Genomic DNA, 20,173 nt, shown 5'->3' with positions numbered 1-20,173 from the left:
AAAAGAGAAGCTGTCTGATTAGAAAAAGCAATCTCTTACACCCAAATCCAATCTCTGTGTAAAAGTCTAGAATGAATTTGTATTCATCTAAAGTGTTCTTCATCTAGAAAAACAAATTTGTATCAATTGTAAAGATTGAGAGAGTGGCACTGAGTACTCAGTCTTAGTACTCAGCGGTAGAGAAAATCTGAGTGTTCGGTTATAGCGCTCAGTAGGATTGAGTAGACGAATAGAGGACGGTACTCTTGCATACTCAATTGCTTTGTAAACGGTTTGTGCTCTACCTTTAAAGAGCTCAGTAGTGGATTGAAAAAGCCCGGAAGGATTCTGGGGACTGGACGTAGGCGGTGAGGCCGAACCAGGATAAGACTGCTGAGTAATCTCTAACCCTTCTCTTGATATATATATATATATATATATATATATATATATGTATGTATGTATGTATGTGTTGCTTGCTTGAATTATGATAGGGGTATTTTACCCCTATCTTTTAGCGTGATTTACGGGTTGATTTTGGATAAAATAAATAAGTTTAATTACAAAAATAAAGTGTTTTGATAAAATAAAGAAATAAAAATAAATCTCGTACTTTCAGTTAATTTTCCTCGTTTTTTTATTAGTTTAGGAAATAAAAATGTCAAGCTAACTCGGCTCTCAAGATTTGTATTTCAGGTACGAGAAAGGAGCAAAAATCCACTCCATACGCGGGGCGTATCATCCTCTACGCGGGGCGTGAAACATGGTGTCGGTAATGATTGCCTTATCCGCAGACGCCATATGGAACTGACTCAGCATACGCGGGGCGTATGCCACCCTACGCGGGGCGTATGACACATGTCGGCAATAATTGGCCTAATCCTGAAAGTCAGACTGCATTGTCTCCCGGAGTCAACTCTCCATACGCGGGGTGTATCACCATATACGCGGGGCGTAAAGGCAGTTCTTCAACGTAAAAAGATCAGAGACTCTTTTACGCGGGGCGTACTTCAACTACGCACGGCGTAAATGCACCAATTCAAGCAATAAAACTTCAGAGACTCAAACACGCGGGGCGTACAATCCTTTATGCAGGGTGTGCTTGAGACAATTAGACACGGAATTGGTCCACATGCAGGAGATTTCTGACGGAATGGGCATTTACGCGGGGCGTAGACCACTTCACGCGGGGCGTATCATGGGATTTCTGCACCAAATAATGTTGCTCCATACTTGGGCTTTGTGAAATTACAAGCTTGCCCTTGCTTGATGTCTATAAATAGAAAGCTCTTGAGCTTCATTTGATACCAAGAAATAATTACACACTAGAGAGCAAACTATACTTGTTTTGTTACTTGTTGTAGTATAGATTCAGTTTTTGTAGCTAAACTCTCCACCTCGAGAGCTTGTTCGGTTGTTTCGGCATTCCATCGAAGTTCCATTCCACCATTCGTCACCAAGCTCGAGAGTTCCACCTCCACGACCTAGGAGACGGCTTTGAGTCCGGTTAGCTAGTTTCAAGGGCGGATTCTCCCCTTTTACGTGCTAATTAGCTTGTACTCTTCCTATGTACTAGGCTTGGTTGTATCCCATTTATATACATTTCATATTTATAATTTCATGATTTATAATCTCTATTTCCCTTTACGTATTAGTATTTGCTACTTGTTTTGATATTGATAATTGACTATTGTGTAGGAGAACGCAATTTCCGACGCCATTCGGGCTATCTTTAGGGAGTTATATAGGTGTTGCCCTACCGGAAGTGACAAACCGGAAACCGTAGGAATTGACAAGCCACGGAACTTACGGGCCCTAGTTTCTAATTCCCCCGCATTAGACACGCCTTGACTAGGAATTACGTAGTCTAAGTGCTTCACGGGTCGGTCCTACTATACTTAGTCGTCTTTGCAAGAGTAAATCATTATTCGTAAACATTTAGAGTCATTATTTATCATGGTTATAACTTATCAATATTCATCCCACTTCATAGGGTTTTAGCTACACAAATCTGAGTCGCCAATAGTTAGGATAGTGTGTAGTTGTATCTTACTTCACCCCCAAAGTAATCGCCGCTTAAATAACATACGAAACCGAGTCGTCTAATACTTGTAATTATAAATCTCGTGGATTCAATACCCGGTCTTAACCGGATTATTACTTGATACGATGGGGTACACTTGCCCCTAAGTAGTCGTAGCGTCTAGTAGAGTTAAGAACATTTAAAAGATCACATCCATAGATATAGAGTCCGCACTCATAATATACATTTCGTCCTTAGAAAACTCTACCTAGATCTTACGCCATCAAATTACTCAGTATATAATTTGTATAAACCGATGCTGAGTAATCAGAGTGCTGAGTTGGAAGCTGACCCAAGTGTTATTTCCCAACTCACAAGTGAAATAGTTCTAGTCAGCCTCTGACTAAAGCTGTCTTGCATCGCGCTCAGCCTTGCTGACCAAAACTGAGTAAAGTTATTTAAAAAATTAAATTAAGTCAGCATAATTAAGCGAAAAAGTTACATTAGTTCCTAACCCCTTCCCCTTGGAACTAATCCTATTACATTACACGGGACCAACAGTATGAGGCGATATAAGATAGACCATATGACACTATTATAAGCGTTTACGTGATCATCAATAGGATTTTTCACATAACATGATTCAAGCATCGTAATAGATCTCGTCAATTTATAATATATCTCATAGGATATTTCTAATATAATTATTTTAATATAAAATTTATATTATCTTAATAATTTATGCAATTATATGAATTAAAAAAAATATTACATAACAATTGAACTAATTATAATGCGGGGAGTAAGGGGTTTGATAAGACTTTAATTATCTTATTGGAGATATAATTAGTCGCTTGCAATTAGAGAATATAGAGAGGTACATTGAATCACTTTCGAGCTTTTGATATCTAAGTCTATATATTTACATACATATAAAAATTAAATTGGTTTCCAAACTTGGTTTGCATAATAGTTTTGGTATAAAACGAATATTATATGACATTATGCGATATAAGATAAACCATGTGCCACTATCATGAGCGTTTACCGATAGAGTTTTTCCACATAACATGATTCGAGCATCGTAGTAGATCTTGCTAATTTATAATATATCTCGTAGGATATTTATAATATAGTTTTTTTAATATATAAAATTTAATCTAAAATTTATGTTATCTTAATAATTCATGTAATTATATGATTTAAAACTATATTATATAATTATTAAACTAATTATAAGCTGGGAAGTAACGTTTTTTTATAAGACTTGAATTATCTTATTGGAGATATTATTAGTCACTTACAATAAGTAAATATAGAAAGGTACATTGAATCATTTTCGAGCTTTTGACATCTAAGTCAATTTATTTACATACATATAAAGATTAAATCAGTTATTTATAAAAAGCTAACGCTAAAGACTTAAATTATCTTATTAGCATTGGTTGTTTGTAAATAACCGACACCAATAAGACAGGGAAGAATAAGCAACCAGAGTCAAAGAAAACTCACACCGGAGAATTACAGTACAAATCAAACAAAGTTCATTTATATCCCTAAAAACTTTATTCCTTTTATTCAAGTCTTTGATTTTTTTTCTTTTTTTTCATAAAGTATCACTAATTAGAATAGAAAAAAAACATCACAATAATATTGTGGAAGCTACATTGACCGTAAGCTAAAAGAACATAGAGTCGGTGGTCTCATGAGGCACCAGCCCCAAACTATGCATCTCATGGAACATGTTTAGAAGTTCTATGTTTTGTAAGAAGTACGAGCATTTTCTCATTCTCTCTTTGTGCTTACCCTAATTAACAATCAAAGCTAATTAATTACTTGTACATAAAATGAATAGAAAGAATTGGTTAATGTTAATTCAGTGAATCATGAAAGCTTAAGCAATATATACTAACACACACAAACATGGATTGATGAGTTTGACATAATAATAGTATATAATTGTGAATTTCATTCTCAAGTTTTTATTTATTAGAATTTAAGATAATTTGTATAGTTTCTTATTTAGATATAACATTTTTTAAGAGGGCTATATATAGTAATTTATTGCATATTTGCTGAATTCGACAACATCAGTCTAATCGAGAGTTTATTTTTAATATATATATAAAAATCAAATAAAATATCAATGTATTTTAAAGTGAAATTAATACAAAAAAAATGCAACTCACAGCAAAAATATATACTTAAAAATTGATTGATTCTCTTGAATTAATATTAAAGGATTCATCTTCTCTGATTGGAAATATCGTCTCTTCAATTAATTATTATATATATAATGGCTGAGTTGGTAGATTTTGACATTATTGAAGGAGTCTTGAAATGAATGAATGAAAACCGAAGTCTAATGATATCTAACTACTCTAAAATAGAGAGAGTTGGCCATTTGAGGTGTATAATTTGACATGCTTCCAACTAGGGCTGGATGGAGATCTCGAAGATAGTAGATTAGATAAAATATTCGAGGACAAACGATTCAAAATTGGATTAAACTATTGACTTTTTTTACACTGATCTAGTCGAATATGGTAAAAAAGAGTCGAGCTTTATTCCAAATCTCAACTTTTTCCTCAAATATGCATCACTACAAGAAAATGTGGTTTTAGTGAGCAAGATTTAATATAGGTTAAAGATATACTCAATAAAAGTATGTTCTCCATACATTTAATGAGCGAAAATCATACAACTCTATTATTAATGACCAATATATTTTTTTAATCAATTTCAATAAAATTCCACTCATTATTTCGTAGCCATAATAAAAAAAAATCGCTCACTAATTGTAAAAAAAAAAAACCCACTCATTAATAACCTAATTTTTTAGTTGACCGCCAATCCACCGAATTGTTCCCTCCCATTATTTCGTTCCCCCCTAAAATCAAACAAAGATTCACAGTTCAAAAAAAAAACTCAAAAAAACCCCAATTTCTTTTATCACCGTCATGTTCGCGTTTTCAACAGCTTGGTGAGTAGACGAAGAACTGCTCTAGGGAAGGCTTAGTTCTACCAAGGTCTCTATTTGCTCCCATCTTTTGATTCCCATCTTCTGGAAATTGGCACTCTACAGCTTTCTGCAAGTTTTAGGGTTTTCATGATATGTCTTCCACTCTTGTTAAAAAAAAATCATGTTTTTATTTTGATTAAGCTATATATGTTCTCATGTTTTCCTCTTTATGGGTTTAGATTCAATGTCTGAAATCTGCAAATACAGAGGAAGTTCAGCAGGGTAGACTCACCTTCTTATCCAAATTGGTCGAGGATCCTACACTCTAACCCAGGTCGTTCTCTTCTTCATTTATCTTCTTATCCAAATTGTGCTTTGAGAATCATGTATTTAGTCATCTAGAATTATTTTTTTGACTTGTCTGAAATTTTTGATCTATTCTGAAGCATGGTATGCTAATCATTATTTGTGAAGTAATGCAAAACTTACCTAAGTGAGTCAACCAAGTAAAAAGAAAGTAATTTGATTATTAATCATGTTCTAAAATTATCTTCTACTTGTGTACTTTAAGAGTTCTTCAATATATGAACATCAACATCTAAAAATTGTATTGGTCAAAGGAATAGTAAATAGTAATGGTTACTCGGTTATCAATCAGCTTATATAATAAGTTTGTTCCAAGTTTATTCTTTAATAGTAACCACCTCATATTAAGCAAGAGAAATGTAAGGGTCAAAGATGGATGGCTATTCAATGAAGGGGGGTAATAAGGAGTTGGACACAAACCGTCAGCGCAGCAAGAGTGCTAGTTAGGTATCTTGATTTTCTTTTTTCTGTTGGACTTAGCAACTCGAGATGAGGTTTGAAATGCTGGTTTTAAAATTTGGAGATTTTTCTTTGACAGGGTAAAGCAGTTAGTTGGCTTCTCCATTATTGTTATTTTGACAAAGTTATGTTGGCTGGGTGTTATGAAATTGTAGTATGCTCTGAATACAGAGTAGTATGACATTGTGCAACAGTTGAGAAACAAGCTTACCGATGTTAAGTCTCATTTGCTGGACTTGTTAAGATGCAATTGATTTTCAACTGTTCCGATATTAGTTTATGTGATAATTCATTTTAAATAGACAAGATTATTTTGTTTATTCTTTTCATCCAGTCTAATGCAAGCTTATATTTGTATGATTTAAGTAGTGGAAGAAACAATTATATGAAGTGGCATCATTACACATACATTTGGCATGTATGGAGTTTTATTTCTAATATGGTGAACGCATGTATGTTTATTCTACAATAGGAGGCAAAACAAGGATCATCCTCAAAGAATTAAGCTCACGGTAAGGTATCAGCATCGTACGACTACGATGAGCTTGAAGTTGTGCTATCCAAAAAGAATGTGTGAAGTCATTAATATATCAGATTTATCTTTGGCAAGTTACAACATCCTTGTTGTTTGAATTCCCTTTTTGTTATCCCAAATTTCTTAACTATGTTGTAGCAGCTCAATCGTGGGATCAAATTTCCAAGCAGGAGGCAGAGTCTCTGGATGTATCAGTGAAAGCTTGGGTATATGAAAAGCCACTGTATGCATTTCGTGTAGGAGAAAAAGTGACGCACAAGATCTTTGGTAAAGCATTCTTACATTATCTCTTTTAATTCAAAGTAAAATCAATGCATTATTTGTCTCGAAAAAGAATGAGGACATTTAAATTCTAGACCATGTGTCTCCAAAGATGTGGTAATCCAATTATTATGAAATGATTAATCCTTTGTGTCCATTGATGAATATTCTAGCAAATGCTTGTCATTCAAAAAAGGATGTAGTAGTGATTTGTTTCATCTAATCTATATCTTGGTCCATAAAGTTGCCTCAGGCTATAAAATGGACATTATATATATATATATATATATATATATATATATATATATATATATATATATATTGTTTTCAGGTTTTGGTTGATGTACATGCAGATCCCAATCTACCAGTGGCCTATGGTAATAAGCATTTTATCAATTTGGTCCAAGAGACCTTTCATTTTATTAATTTTTATTTTAAAAAACAAATTTGGAACTGGAATGAATTTCATGTGTATGCTAATTCTGGTTCCTTGAATTGAAAAAGACAAGTGTCTCTTTTTTTTTTGTGGGTGGGGAATTAGAGTTTGTGGGATATAGATTTTGATTAACATCTAGTTTTTCCGGGGCTACCAAATTTTAATCAAAATACTGAAACATTCCCCTATTACATGGGTTAACTTTTAGGCCGTACTTAACCATTTGCAGGGCACGTTTGATCATCCATATGCTTCCTTTTTTTCTATGGTACAGATATAGCATGAGATTTAATCTCGATTAAACAGCTCTGTGAAAAGTACATCATGCCTTGGCATGAAGTACCAAGTGATCAACAAGGTGAAGACGGAGGTGATGCTTAAGAGACTGCAGTTCGTAGTCCATTTAAGCTTGTAAGTATTTACAAGCTAAATATCATGTATGATTAAGTTCTATGAGTGTATCAATAGGTGGTCATTATGATGTGCTTATTTTTGTTAAGTTGTATGAGTGTATCAATAGGTGGTCATTCTGCTCATTAATACTTTTAGTAAGAAGCGCTTTCTCAAGGGGAATATTCCGCTAATTAAAAACCTTTAATGAGTGGAAATAGACTTTTAGTGATGGTATTCCCTGTCATTAAATCTCATTTTTCTTGTAGTGCATTCCAATCTGGTATATTTATGATTCGTACTTAGCGCTATTTCCATTTGTTTATTTTGGACAATGTTTAACCACATAGTTCAATAAAGACATGGTGCTTTAATCTACTATGTTGCCTCGCCCAACACTTTAGTAGAGCTTCATAAACTCCAACTATATTGACATCGTTAAAGTTTACAGTTGAACCCCTCTCCCCCATCAAATCCATATTTGGATGAATTTCCAAATAAGGATTAACAATTGCTTGGGTGAAGGTTTCACTAAACCACAACCTTTGTTTTCTAAATGAGACATTAGAAGGACTCAGTTCTTTCTCTCATACCTAATAGATTTGACCTGTGGATTGTTCGTATTGTCCCACCATTTTTGTGCTTTTCTTGTTATTTCTTTTTGAAGCTACATCTTACTTGGAAAGGGACAAAAGCATCTACCTCCGAAACAAGATCCCTCAGGATAATCGGTACATTTGGCTTTCGATAACTACCACGAAATGGATTTGAAATTTTATCGTTATTAGAGCCATATAAACTTTTGCAAAAATAATGAAGGAACTAGCACCCTTATACTCTCTCTTAAGCTTGTGCAGCTACTTTCTATTCTTGGTACTTGTTTTGACTTCCAACTATTTGATAGCGAGTGGTATTTTCTTTAAGGCGTCTTAATATTTATAGTTAGGTATCTATTTCCATAGTAAAAATGTCGATTATTTACAAACAACCAACACCAACGACATGAATTATCCTATTACTCACTTGCAATTAGAGAATATAGAGAGGTACATTGAATCATTGAATTATCTTATTACCAAGTTTAGAAACAAATTTAATCTTTATATGGATGGGTACATTGAAACTCCACTTGTGAGGGTCACTTAGTGGCATTTACAGCCGGTCCCAAGCCCAGACAAAAGAGGAGGGTTGCGGTAGGTTTATGGTGGCCAGCGTAAAACTTAGCCACATCTTATGACATGAACCATAATATGAATATCATGGGGGCGTTCCCTACTCAGCGACGCGCTACACTTCTTAGACCCGGGTGTAGTGAAAAATATGCAAGGGTTGCTAGGTCATCGCCCCAAAGCGGCGCACCACCCTGATGCGCCCTCACCTAAGTTAGAGATGAGAACTCACTAAGGGATAAGTGTACCCCGTCGTTATCAAGTAATAAATTTCTGGAAAGTCCAGGTTATTGTCCACAGGATTTATTTCTGCAAGTATCGAGCTACTCGGTATCGGATGTTATCTAGGCTTAGGGGGTTTTGAGTTGGTTTTGCTTAAGTTATTCTACTCCTAGGTTGAATTGTGCTAATCCTAGCTAAGTTATCCGATTCTAACTAAGTTATTCTATGCCTAATTAAGTTACTCTACCCCTAATTAAGTTAAACTACTCCTAATTGATCTTTCACTAATGCAATTATCCGAAGGAACATGGTATGAACGATAATAATGAAGATAGATTATTAAGCCTATTGAATAAAAACCTAATCTGAGTCACTTGTATTCAAGGCGATTAACCCTACTTACCCTCCTGAAGTTCCTAGCGCGTGATTCCCTAAGGCCGAAACTAGGTCTAAGGCTCAGTAAATTGGCGCTTAATCAACTAAGAGGTCGTCAATCTCCTAGGCTCTGACTAGGTCAGATTCAGCTCGCAATATGTGCCTACTAGATTTTGGGGCTTTTGAATGAGTTAAACCAATTGAATAAAGCATAAGACAGAGATTAGACAAATAATCGTAGAACAAAACAAGAGCTAAATTATTATTAAAGGCGAAAATAAATGTCACAAGATACAATAAGTTAAGTTCGGCAACTGTATCAAAGAGTACAAACAAGGAAAGATAAAAGAAGATACAAAAATCCCTTTCAAGGAACCTGTTTACTCTGCAGCCGGCGACTTAATCTTAAGGACGGACCTTGATAATTCCTCGAGAAAAAGCTTTGAAGGAGCTTCAATGGAGGTCGAAGAAGATGGAGGAGATGGAGAGGAATTACAAGGGGAAAGCTAAGATAATTTACAAAAACGAAAGATATCTAAATTACATTGGAAAAACTCTATTTATAGGCGTGGCTCGGCCCTCTTTTTGACCTATTTTCGTGTCCTTATTGGTGTAGGAAGACATAGGGTCCATCGTGGCTTCGTGGGGGCGGAATTGGTCTTTTTGACCAATTCCCGCAGGCCTGCTCGCCGAGCAGGGCGAGCTGCTCGGCGAGCAGGGCTACTCGCGGCGAGCAGCCCCCCTGCTCGGCGAGTAGGCCTCCAGGGGCCTGCTCGGCGAGCAGAAATGGCCCACGGATGCCCGCTCGTCGAGCGTTTTCGCCCGACATGTTCTCGATGCTTGCCGAATGTCGTCGATGTCCTTTTTCGCCCGAACTTACACCTGCGCATGTACAGAAACTCCAGATAACATTAGTCCAAAAGCTAAATTGATCCGTCAATCGCTTATTTTGAGCAAACGCTTCGTTTGGTGCGACTTTTGACGGACCAATTAGCTTCAAAAGATAATGGAATTATACTATGCATGCTATTTTGGCCATAATTGCCTAGATTGGTCATAAAACGAGCCTAAACAACGAAAAATAAATAAAACGTTTCCAATTCCTAATTAACTCACACAAAAGCATTTAAATGCGAGAAATGCTCGCTTATTAACTAAATAATGCTAAAACCCGTCCTAAAACCGTACCCAAAGATAGGGGTTTTTGACCCCTATCAAACCTCCTCGCACTTAAAACTTTACGTATCCCCAAGTAAACTAAAAAAAACTAAACCTGCCATCACAAGCAAGCTAGAAAACCTCCTGGTTTGACTAGGTGCTTGACACAATTTCGAGCATCTGTAATTACATGCATTCGGAAATACAAAGTAGAGACACGATATCCAAAAGCCGCATTTCGATTATCATAGGTCATAGTTTTAAGCAAAAGGACACATGTTCAATTAAACGAGCTTGAGGGGATCGCTAAGTAAAACACCTCACCATAGGTAGTTCACTCGTTTCACATAATTTTGGTGGCTAAAGTGTTTACTCTCGGCTTATGTTCTTGCTTAGGATTACGTTGGTTTTGCACGTTCATCCGCGTTCCTCTACTATGCTATATGATTCCGATGATATCAAAAACAGCCTCTAATCGGGGTTGTAATGTGGTTAGAGGGTTAAAGGTACAACAAGGGTTAATAGTTCTAGCGTTATAAAAACAAAGTTTAAATGACTTTAGCAAATATGAAGTGACTGAGCTTTTTATTCATCCCTTATTATTTTCTTTTTGGGATGTTTTCTTGAGACGTTTTTGATTTTTAAGAACTGGGGAATGAAGTTCTTCCCTTTTGTTCGTCTCTTTTCTTTTCTTTTTCTTTTTCTGTTTTTCTGTTTTTCTTTTTGGGATAGTGATGCTCATTCACTTCTTAGCCTTTTGGCTTGCTACTGTAATGCCATAAACAAAGATAAAGCGCTAGAAGAAAACAAAGGCTCTATTTGAGCTTTGTAAAAGAGTTTGGGTTAAGTAGCAAACCAAGTTGTGGTTTGCAAAAATAGGTTAGAACGAAAGAAAAACCTACAAACTACAAAAATATAGGCTCAAAGGGGCTTCCTAGAGTGGATGAAAAAGAGAAAATAAGGTAAAGAAAAGGGTTAGTTCTAATGAGGCTGATTCATCGTTTATCATCTCAAACCATTGCATGTAGGTTCAACACAGTATTAGGTGCAAAATCTGTAATCTTCCACAAGTCAAAGCATTCACACAAAAATGTCAAGAAAAAGAGCTTTTTGATGTTCGCTCTTAGGCTCAAATTCAACTCACAATTCTTTGGGTTTCAATTTTGTGTTTACTAGTTTTCCCCAAACTCAAGTTTAATGTCACATGCCTTCAATTCTTAAGTTATCTACCTAAGTAATGATTTTAGCATTTCTTCAAAAGTAGGGTCTAAATGCAAACCTTAGCTCATGCTTTTACAAATACAAGAGTTGTGTCCTACGCCTAAACTAGTTGTCATGCAATTTTAGATTCGGTTCTCAGCCCTCAAAGATAGATAACGAAGTTTAGATTCGAAGGAGGTTCACGGTTTTAGGTCCTAAGCATGCAAAAACATAAACAAAACCCAAAAACGCTAAACTAAACTAGACACGACGCAACAAAAATTTAAAATTTAAACAATTTTTGTAAGTTTGTCTACCCCTCCTCCTCACACTAAAAATATGCAATAAGTTCCAACATTGCATCACAAATCATAAAGAGCAAGTGTAAAGAGTTAGGGTGGAGAAGACAACTTACTGATCGGTCGGAGGGTATGGCCAAGGCATGTTGTAGCGTTCGCAGTAGTCTACCGCTACGTATTCAAGACCCGAAAGCCTTCGGTCCATATTCTGCTCAAAGTTAGTGAACCGTTGGTCCATCTGTTGAATAGTGTTAAAGGTCCGTAGGTTAAGATCTCGCATTTCTGCCATCATGGTGTTGATGGCTTGGAACTGGGCCTCCGTCCCCGGCGCTTGGTGTTCCGTTTGGTCATCTGCTATCACAGGTTCTTCTTCCTCAGGTCCCTCGTCTCTATGCTGTGGTGGAATTCGTGCTCTTTTCCGTCCCCCTCTGCTAGAGCTTGCTCCTCCGGTTGGGTTCCTATTTAAGACTTCATGAAAAGTAGATTTCCCCAAAAACTTGGAGTTAAGCAAAGTAGGGTAAAAAGCAACTTCTTGATTTTCCAAATTTTTGAATTGGCTCTCAAGTAGGTTGGTAACTAAGTGTCCAAGACCTAGGGAACCGCGTTTCCTACTCGTTTGGCTTGAGAAGCCCTCAAATATGGTCTTGACATTATTCACGTGTTTGTGGTTGGCCACACACCATAGTATGAGCAATTCTGTCTTTGAGACTTTATTGCTCTCGTTTTTGCCCAACAAGTTGTGGGCCACAAATTTGTGAACAAGGTTGAGAAGTGGGTCCAGGAGAGCGACTGGGCTAGCAGTCTGGGAGTCAAAGTCTGATATGCCTGTTAATTGTTCCCAAGCCATATCTTTTGTTATAGGTTTCTCAAAATCTGAGATTGCCTCTGGGTTGTTATAGACTCCCATTAGGGCTGCTAGTGTGGTACCATCGAGACGGTAAGGTTTACCGTTTAGTCTAAAAGAATGCTTCCCACCGCCCAAGGGTAGCTCTTTTTTCCAAGTGGTCAAAAATTCCATAGTAAAGTTGTGATAAACCGGGGTCTGTTTTGTGGCTAGTCTATACCAGCCGTGGAATTTGAGGATTTCATTGAAATCCTTTTTCAAGCCTATAGTCGCTAAATAAGTTTGATCAACAACTATATGGGTAGTAAGATCTTGCTCAGGGCTACAGTCAGCAAGAAGGTATTGACTACGGTGAGACCTTTGCCCCAGTGGCAAGGCTAGAAGCAATTAGGATTTATGCGCATATGCATCATATATGAACTTTAAACTGTTTCAAATGGATGTTAAAAGTGCATTTCTTAATGGAGTAATAAACGAGGAGGTCTACGTCAATCAGCCTCCAGGGTTTGAGGATTCTAAGTTCCCAAACCACGTTTACAAACTCAAAAAGGCTCTGTATGGCCTCAAGCAAGCACCACGTGCTTGGTATGAGAGGCTGACCAATTTTTTACTGACTAGAGATTACGTCAGGGGTCAAGCTGATACAACTTTATTCATTAAGAGAAAGGGTAAAGATACCCTGCTGGCACAAATATATGTAGATGACATTATATTTGGTGCTACTAATGAATCTATGTGCAAGGAATTTAGCAAACAAATGCAGATTGAATTCGAAATGTCAATGATGGGAGAACTCAACTTCTTCCTCGGACTTCAAATTAAGCAAGGAAAGAATGGCATATTCATCAGTCAAGCTAAATATGCCAAGGAGATATTGAAGAAATATGAACTAGAACATTGTAAGCCAATATCCACTCCTATGGGCACTGACACTGTCCTTTGTGCTGATGAAAATGGTAAGTCAGTAGACAGCAATTTATACCGAGGTATGATTGGCTCTTTACTTTACTTAACAGCAAGTAGACCGGACATTCAGTTCTCAGTATGTTATTGTGCTAGATATCAAGCTAACCCTAAGGAATCCCATTACATAGCTGTAAAAAGGATCCTTAGATATTTGCAAAGCTCAGTAAATGCAGGTTTGTGGTATCCAAATACTCATGACTTCACACTCATTGGATACACTGACGCTGACTATGGACAAGACAAGCTGGAAAGAAAAAGCACCTCTGGAGGATGCCATTTCCTAGGAAGCTGTCTTGTATCCTGGTTCAGCAAGAAGCAGGCGTCAGTAGCCCTGTCCACAACTGAAGCTGAGTACATTGCTGCTGGAAGCTGTGTTGCTCAAGTCCTTTGGATTAAGCAACAGCTTGAAGATTATGGTGTTCAAACAAAGACAATTGAAGTCAAATGCGACAACAAAAGTGCAATTGACCTCTCAAAGAACACAATCCAGCACAGCAGGATGAAGCATGTCAGCATAAGACATCACTTCATCAGAGATCATGTACTCAAGAAAGAAATTAAGCTGACTCATGTGCCAACAGATGAGCAGCTTGCTGATATCTTTACAAAGCCTCTAGCACGAGAGCAATTTAGCATACTGAGAGAAGCAATCGGTATGTTTAATGCTCTTCAGTAAACTTCTGCGCTAAATGAATATTGAATGCTGAGTGAATTACATGCTGAATGATTTATTGTTTACTGAGTATGTCATTGAAACTGACTGAATATACAATACTGAGTAATCTTGCACACTGAGTAAATTAGTTTAGAACTTGAACTTAAAACTATCCATTGAACCAAAACTGACTACTCAGAATATGAAACGTTTATATCAACAAACGCTGAGTAAAAGCACTTATTAGCATTTAATGCCACCAAACGCGAAATGACACCTGTACTGCGCATGCGCCGAATACGTCTTAAAAGCGTCATAAGTGTCAGGGTTTCTGCCGATTGGACAACCCAAGGGCAAAACCGGCTTAAATTCAAACGGCACCCTAAACTAAAAATCCATAAATAGTGGATACTAACCCACTACCCTCTTTACATGCGCACTGAACTTTAAGAAAGCTTCAGAATTTTTCCTTTAACACCTAAGAGCTTTAGAACTCCAAAAATGTCTTTCAACGAAAGCACTTTCTCTCCAACTCTCAAATCCTCTGACCAGGCTGGTCCTTCAACCAGCATCATGAGAAAGATAATCAAGGTACCCTCTTGCGCCAAGAATCAAGAGGTACTAAGGAGTCGATACTTCCACTCCGATTTCATCTCTTCAGAGACACCATTCTATGAATGGATCAAAAAGAACGAATGGAAAGGTCTCTTCTCTCTTTCCGGGCAAACCTATCCCACAATAGTGAGAGAGTTCTACTCCAACCTGCACGTTGATGCAGATGACTCTGACTACTTAGAGACCACAGTTAAGGGTCAAAAGATAGTGATAACCCCTGAATATCTAGCAACATTGCTAGAGATACCAAATACAGGGATCCAGTTCAGGACAACAAAGGAGCCGATACCAAAAGCCATCGCAGAAAAGATGAAGGGGTTCTGTAAACCCAAAGACTACAAAGGAGAAGTACCCAGCACCTGCATGGGCAAAAATCAGAAGATGGTCCATTTCTTGCTGACCAAGACTCCTTTCAACATGCCTGTATTTCTGGTCGGTGCTTTCCAAAGAAGTGGAAGGAAGCTCCGTTTAGGTTCTCTCATCACAAGGATAATACAGGATAAGAACATAGAGACTGTTGGTGAAATAAGTTCAACAGGAACTGTTATCACTGCACGTCTGCTGAATGGACTATCACATAGCCAACCCCAGAAAGGATATGACGAGAATGAAACCACTGAGGAGGAGGATCTTATGGCTGAGGTTGAGCAACCCATTGGAGAAATGGAAAATCTGACAGATCTGGATGCTATTATAGATGATGTCATGGCTGAAGCTGATCACACTGCTGAGGGTACAGAACCAACCAATGAACCTCAAACTGAGAATCCTTCTACTGTGCCATCTGAGATTGCTGAAGCTGAGAAGAAGAAGAAAAAGGGAGCCTACTCGAAGGATATTCGTACTGTCCTGAGAAAGGTAAGGCTGATGGAAAGAAACAAGAGGAAAGCTGATCAGGACCCAGCTGAGTCAGCTGAGAAGAAACTGAGAACAGAAGCAGAATCTGTTCTTGAGCCCCACATTACCCAAGAGGGGTCTCCACAAAAACAAGCCTCTGTTCCTCCAAGTGAGAAACAAGCCAAAACCCCTGCGAGTCCAAAAGAAGCTCCACTCCCACCTCAAGCTCAAAGCAACTCAGCACCTGAGGTCAACACGCCTCGTAGTCCTGTCATTACACAGGGCACTCAGTGCGAGCCCACTCCTGCCAAATATGCACACCTAGGTGCTACTGAGTCAGGACGGCGTGTCATCGCCTCAGCTAACACTCTGCTTCAAGAACAAGCTCATCCTCCACCAACTCATGCCCAGTCCTCTCATCCACCTGTCACTCACCCTATTCTGCGTGAAATCCATGACTTGATCAATCACTTCTCCTCTGTCCAGACGCAGCAACCAACACATGCTCAAATGACCAAAATGACCGCACTCATGCTGACTATGGTCAGTCACATGAATTCCTTGGAGGGTCAAATACGTGTGCTGCAAGATCAGGCCAAGTCTCCTGCCCCTACCGTCAATTTGCCTACTGCTGATGCTGGCAAAACGGGGGAGAAAGCGGCAACTAAGGAGAAGGAACTCTAAGTGAGAAACTAGAGAGTTAGAAGTTAGGAAGAATAACTTTATTCTGTTTTATTTTGTTTTAAAATGCTTTTTGTTGTTTTATTTTAAACAATGGTATGCCTAACTTCTATTACTTCTGAAATACTTGCATTCATATTATTTAATCATTGATTATTCATCCTTCAAATGCCAAGTATTATATGAATGCATGCTGCATATAAATGTTTGAACTTGTCAAATATAAACCATTGAACAAATGATTTACTCAGCGCTCTGTCACTATAAATTACTTCCGCTGAATACTGAGTAAAATAGAATATGACCCACAAGCTGACCTATACCTGAAAACTGATCTTAGACTTATTCAGTTAAACCTTAAAATGTTTAGAATAAAACTAAGTCAGTAGTTCAGTCCTTACGGGGGAGTTCACTTAATTAACAAGTCAACTATCATGGGGGAGCTCATACTGAGTTCCTTGCTGATTGGTTTTGCCAACATCAAAATGGGGGAGTTTGTTGAAACACCTTTCCACAAGATTTTGATTTGACAAAATTAATTAAGTGAAAGTAAATATTCTACAACACACTAAGTTTAAATGCTTTGGCTTATTGTTACTAATGTGTTTGTTCAATGTTGAGTTTATAATTTATCATAAGACATAAAGATCATAAGGCTCAAGCCCTATATGGAAGTCAAGGCCCAAGTCAAACAAACCCAAGATCACTCAGCCCGCGTGTCTTCAAAACGTTGCCGTTGAAGTAATGAGACGCATGTTGAGTAAAGAAGGATCGAGAAGATCCACATAGACAACTTCGGTATGAAGCTGCTGAGTTGTCTCGACAAAACGTACAAGACAGCTGCTGACCATAAGACAGCTTCCAGACAAAGTATTTCCTCTTTAAGTAAAAACCAGAAGACACAGCAAGCTGTCTGGTTGAAACCCTTTGAACGCATCTCAGTTTTTAGACGTGGTACGAGTTATTCTTCTGGTTCAATCGTTCGTTATTGACAATGACTCGTTCTCTTTTATTCGCGTGGGTTCGTGTCTCGATTTTTGGATTACGACAGGATCTTTTGGATCTATCGAGAGACGCAACCACGTGTTTATTTAGTGATGAAATCACTTTTGGATTTTGTTTTAGGGAACAGACTCATCGTGTAACGTGTTTGTTTTTAGCGTCAAGAATCCTGCTTGCTCGTTTTGGCTACGTGAAAAGACGACGAGTCTTATTCGAGCGCACGATAATCTTTCGGCTAGCCACAAATTTTTATTTCTTCCAATTTACGGGATATACCATCCTGGCGTGGTTATAGAAAATCAACGTTTCGTTGAATCGCATGCTTATTCGAAGCAGGGATATTACCGTTCTTTTTCATTTAGGCACGAGTTAAGCAAACACGCAGATCGGGCCATATTTCTTGTAGTTTTGGTAACGGTCGAAATGATCGAGCCATTAGTCAAGCCCACAGTCTCGTCCATACGGCGCAATTATGCAGTTTAGCTTAATTCGGCTTTATGATTTTAAACGGCGTATATATCGGCTTGAGGCACGTATTTAACGGCATTGGTTCATTTTCTTTAACTACCCTCGGGATGGATATACATCGTAGATACAGAATGCCTTTGGTCGTTTGTTTATTTTCTTTAGTCACTTTTGCGGATACATCCATTTCTCTTAAGAACAACGCAAGGCATAACGTAAGAGCTCGTCTTTTATTCGGAAGGGGCGGGCCATGCTTGCAAAACTCTTTACGTTACAACGGGGTCGTTCAAAACAGAAATGTTCTTCGTTTTCGTTTCGTCATAATCTCGTTTTATCCCAACCTATTTAAAGAATGTGAATAACGGCTACTGTTAATATAGTCTTTTGAATCGAGATATAACTATCCTAAATACCAAACCAATTCATACTAATACGTGCTTACGTCATAGCGCATTTCCTGAACATGTGCCTTCTTCGGGACACGGAAAGGGACCAGGCGGGTCGCACAAGTTCATTCATACGAGATGACTAAGTCGTCTTTAGTTCGAATCGTTTCGATGTTTTGGGGTAGTTTGTATATCGGTTTAAGAGTATATATTAACGTATCGTTTCATTTTCTTTACATATTTTAGGATTAGACACGTATCATGGCAATTTGAAAACACGAACTGATTCATTTATCACATCAAAAATGGTAACGGGTAATCCTATGGCAACTTCTAAGGCTACTATATGCTGACACGGCTGATCGCGGGACCTCACAGGACCGCACAAATTCGCCCCTAACGAATGGATGGGGACCCTTTGGCGCCTTACTGTAAGGGGGAACTTACACTAGCCTCTTTCGAGCGACGAATGGACTCTTGCTAGAGGTTTCGCGGAAATTACCCAAAAGGTTTGCAATAATGCTTATGAATGCATACGAAAAGAAATAATACGATCCGTCCCCGTTAAGGGCTTAATACACGCCTTCCGGAATCAAATTTCTCGCTTCCCCAGCAGAGTCGCCACTTGTTAGACGAGGTGCCGCGGCCTAATCTCCCGGGCGAACCGGGGGGTGGACAACCTCATGGCGACGTAAGCGGTGATTGGCGCCGAAAGCAACCAATCGTGGAATCAAGCTGCTCGGCAGGACCGGAGCTCGGAGATATGGAAGAGTCACCACCCACAAATGGGAAAATGAACACCGATCCCTTGCGGGAGACCGGTGTGGGTTCGGGAAACTTAGGTACGAGATGAGAAGGCTAGCTCCTTTCCGGAGAAAGGCTACTAGGCACCCCGACATCGCCCGGTTATGAACCACCGGCCTCCTACTCAGCATGTTAGGCGATAACGGACTAATCGTATACTTCTTTAAGTTTAAAATTCATTTGAAACCCTTTTCTTTCTCTTTTTAGAAACCGTTTTGAGCATATATTATTGAAAAGCCACATCAGTAAAGAATCACCCATTTATGTTTATACATACACAGAGAGGGGGAAGAAAGAAGTGATTTATTTACACCCGTATTAAATGTGATGTTGTGTGTTCATTCTACATTAACTTATTTTCCCCAAAACGAGTTCATTTACATGGTTCGCACCTTAATCGCCGTTGGAACGATTTAGGTGCGTTTTAAAACCCCGTTTGATGAAATTTACCCGAATCGCCGTTGGAACGACTCGAGTATTTGAAAACGTTTGAGATAAAAACCTTTTAATGAGGAAACATGGTTTAAACATACAAGTCAATTTTATTTTGTACAAATTCTTTGAGAAAATGATTCAAAACTCTATTATTCACAAAGAAAACGATTTTAATTACAATGATCATTTAATCCACCTTTGGAACGGATTAAGGTTTTAAAACGTGGTGTTTTGAGAAACGATTTGGAATATTAACAAGAATGACTCTATTTATTTACATTAGAAATCTAAAAACTCATTAGTTTAAATAATTCAATTGAAAACTCTCTTTTTGTGATTTATTTTCCCCACTTATTTAATGGACTCTTTACTAATTATAACTACCATAATAAACCCATTTAAACTACCATCCATATTCAAACAAAGTCCACTTGAAACATGGACCCATGATTAAGCCCAAAAGAATAAAGAAAGCAATTCTAACATATATATATATATTTAAATCAAAAATAGAATATGAAAATAAAAGTTAATGCAAAAGGAACTATATGTATATAAAAATAATAGGTACAATATATCTATACTTTGAAAATGTGAAAATAGTAAGTAAATCCTATAACTAAGAAAATAACATTTACCCAAAAATAAT

The 20,173-nt window shown here is 37.7% G+C and overlaps 1 pseudogene; it reads left to right on the top strand.

The window, feature by feature from the left end:
* Positions 1–5,599: 5,599 nt before the first annotated feature.
* On the top strand, positions 5,600–6,620 carry LOC136229890 (clp protease adapter protein ClpF, chloroplastic-like; annotated as a pseudogene).
* The last annotated feature ends 13,553 nt before the right edge of the window (positions 6,621–20,173 follow it).

The sequence above is a fragment of the Euphorbia lathyris genome, chromosome 5, assembly GCF_963576675.1.
Source record: "Euphorbia lathyris chromosome 5, ddEupLath1.1, whole genome shotgun sequence".
Classification (NCBI taxonomy): Eukaryota; Viridiplantae; Streptophyta; class Magnoliopsida; order Malpighiales; family Euphorbiaceae; genus Euphorbia; species Euphorbia lathyris.
Note: the sequence above shows the minus strand (reverse complement) of the source record. Positions and strands in the feature narration are given on the sequence as shown.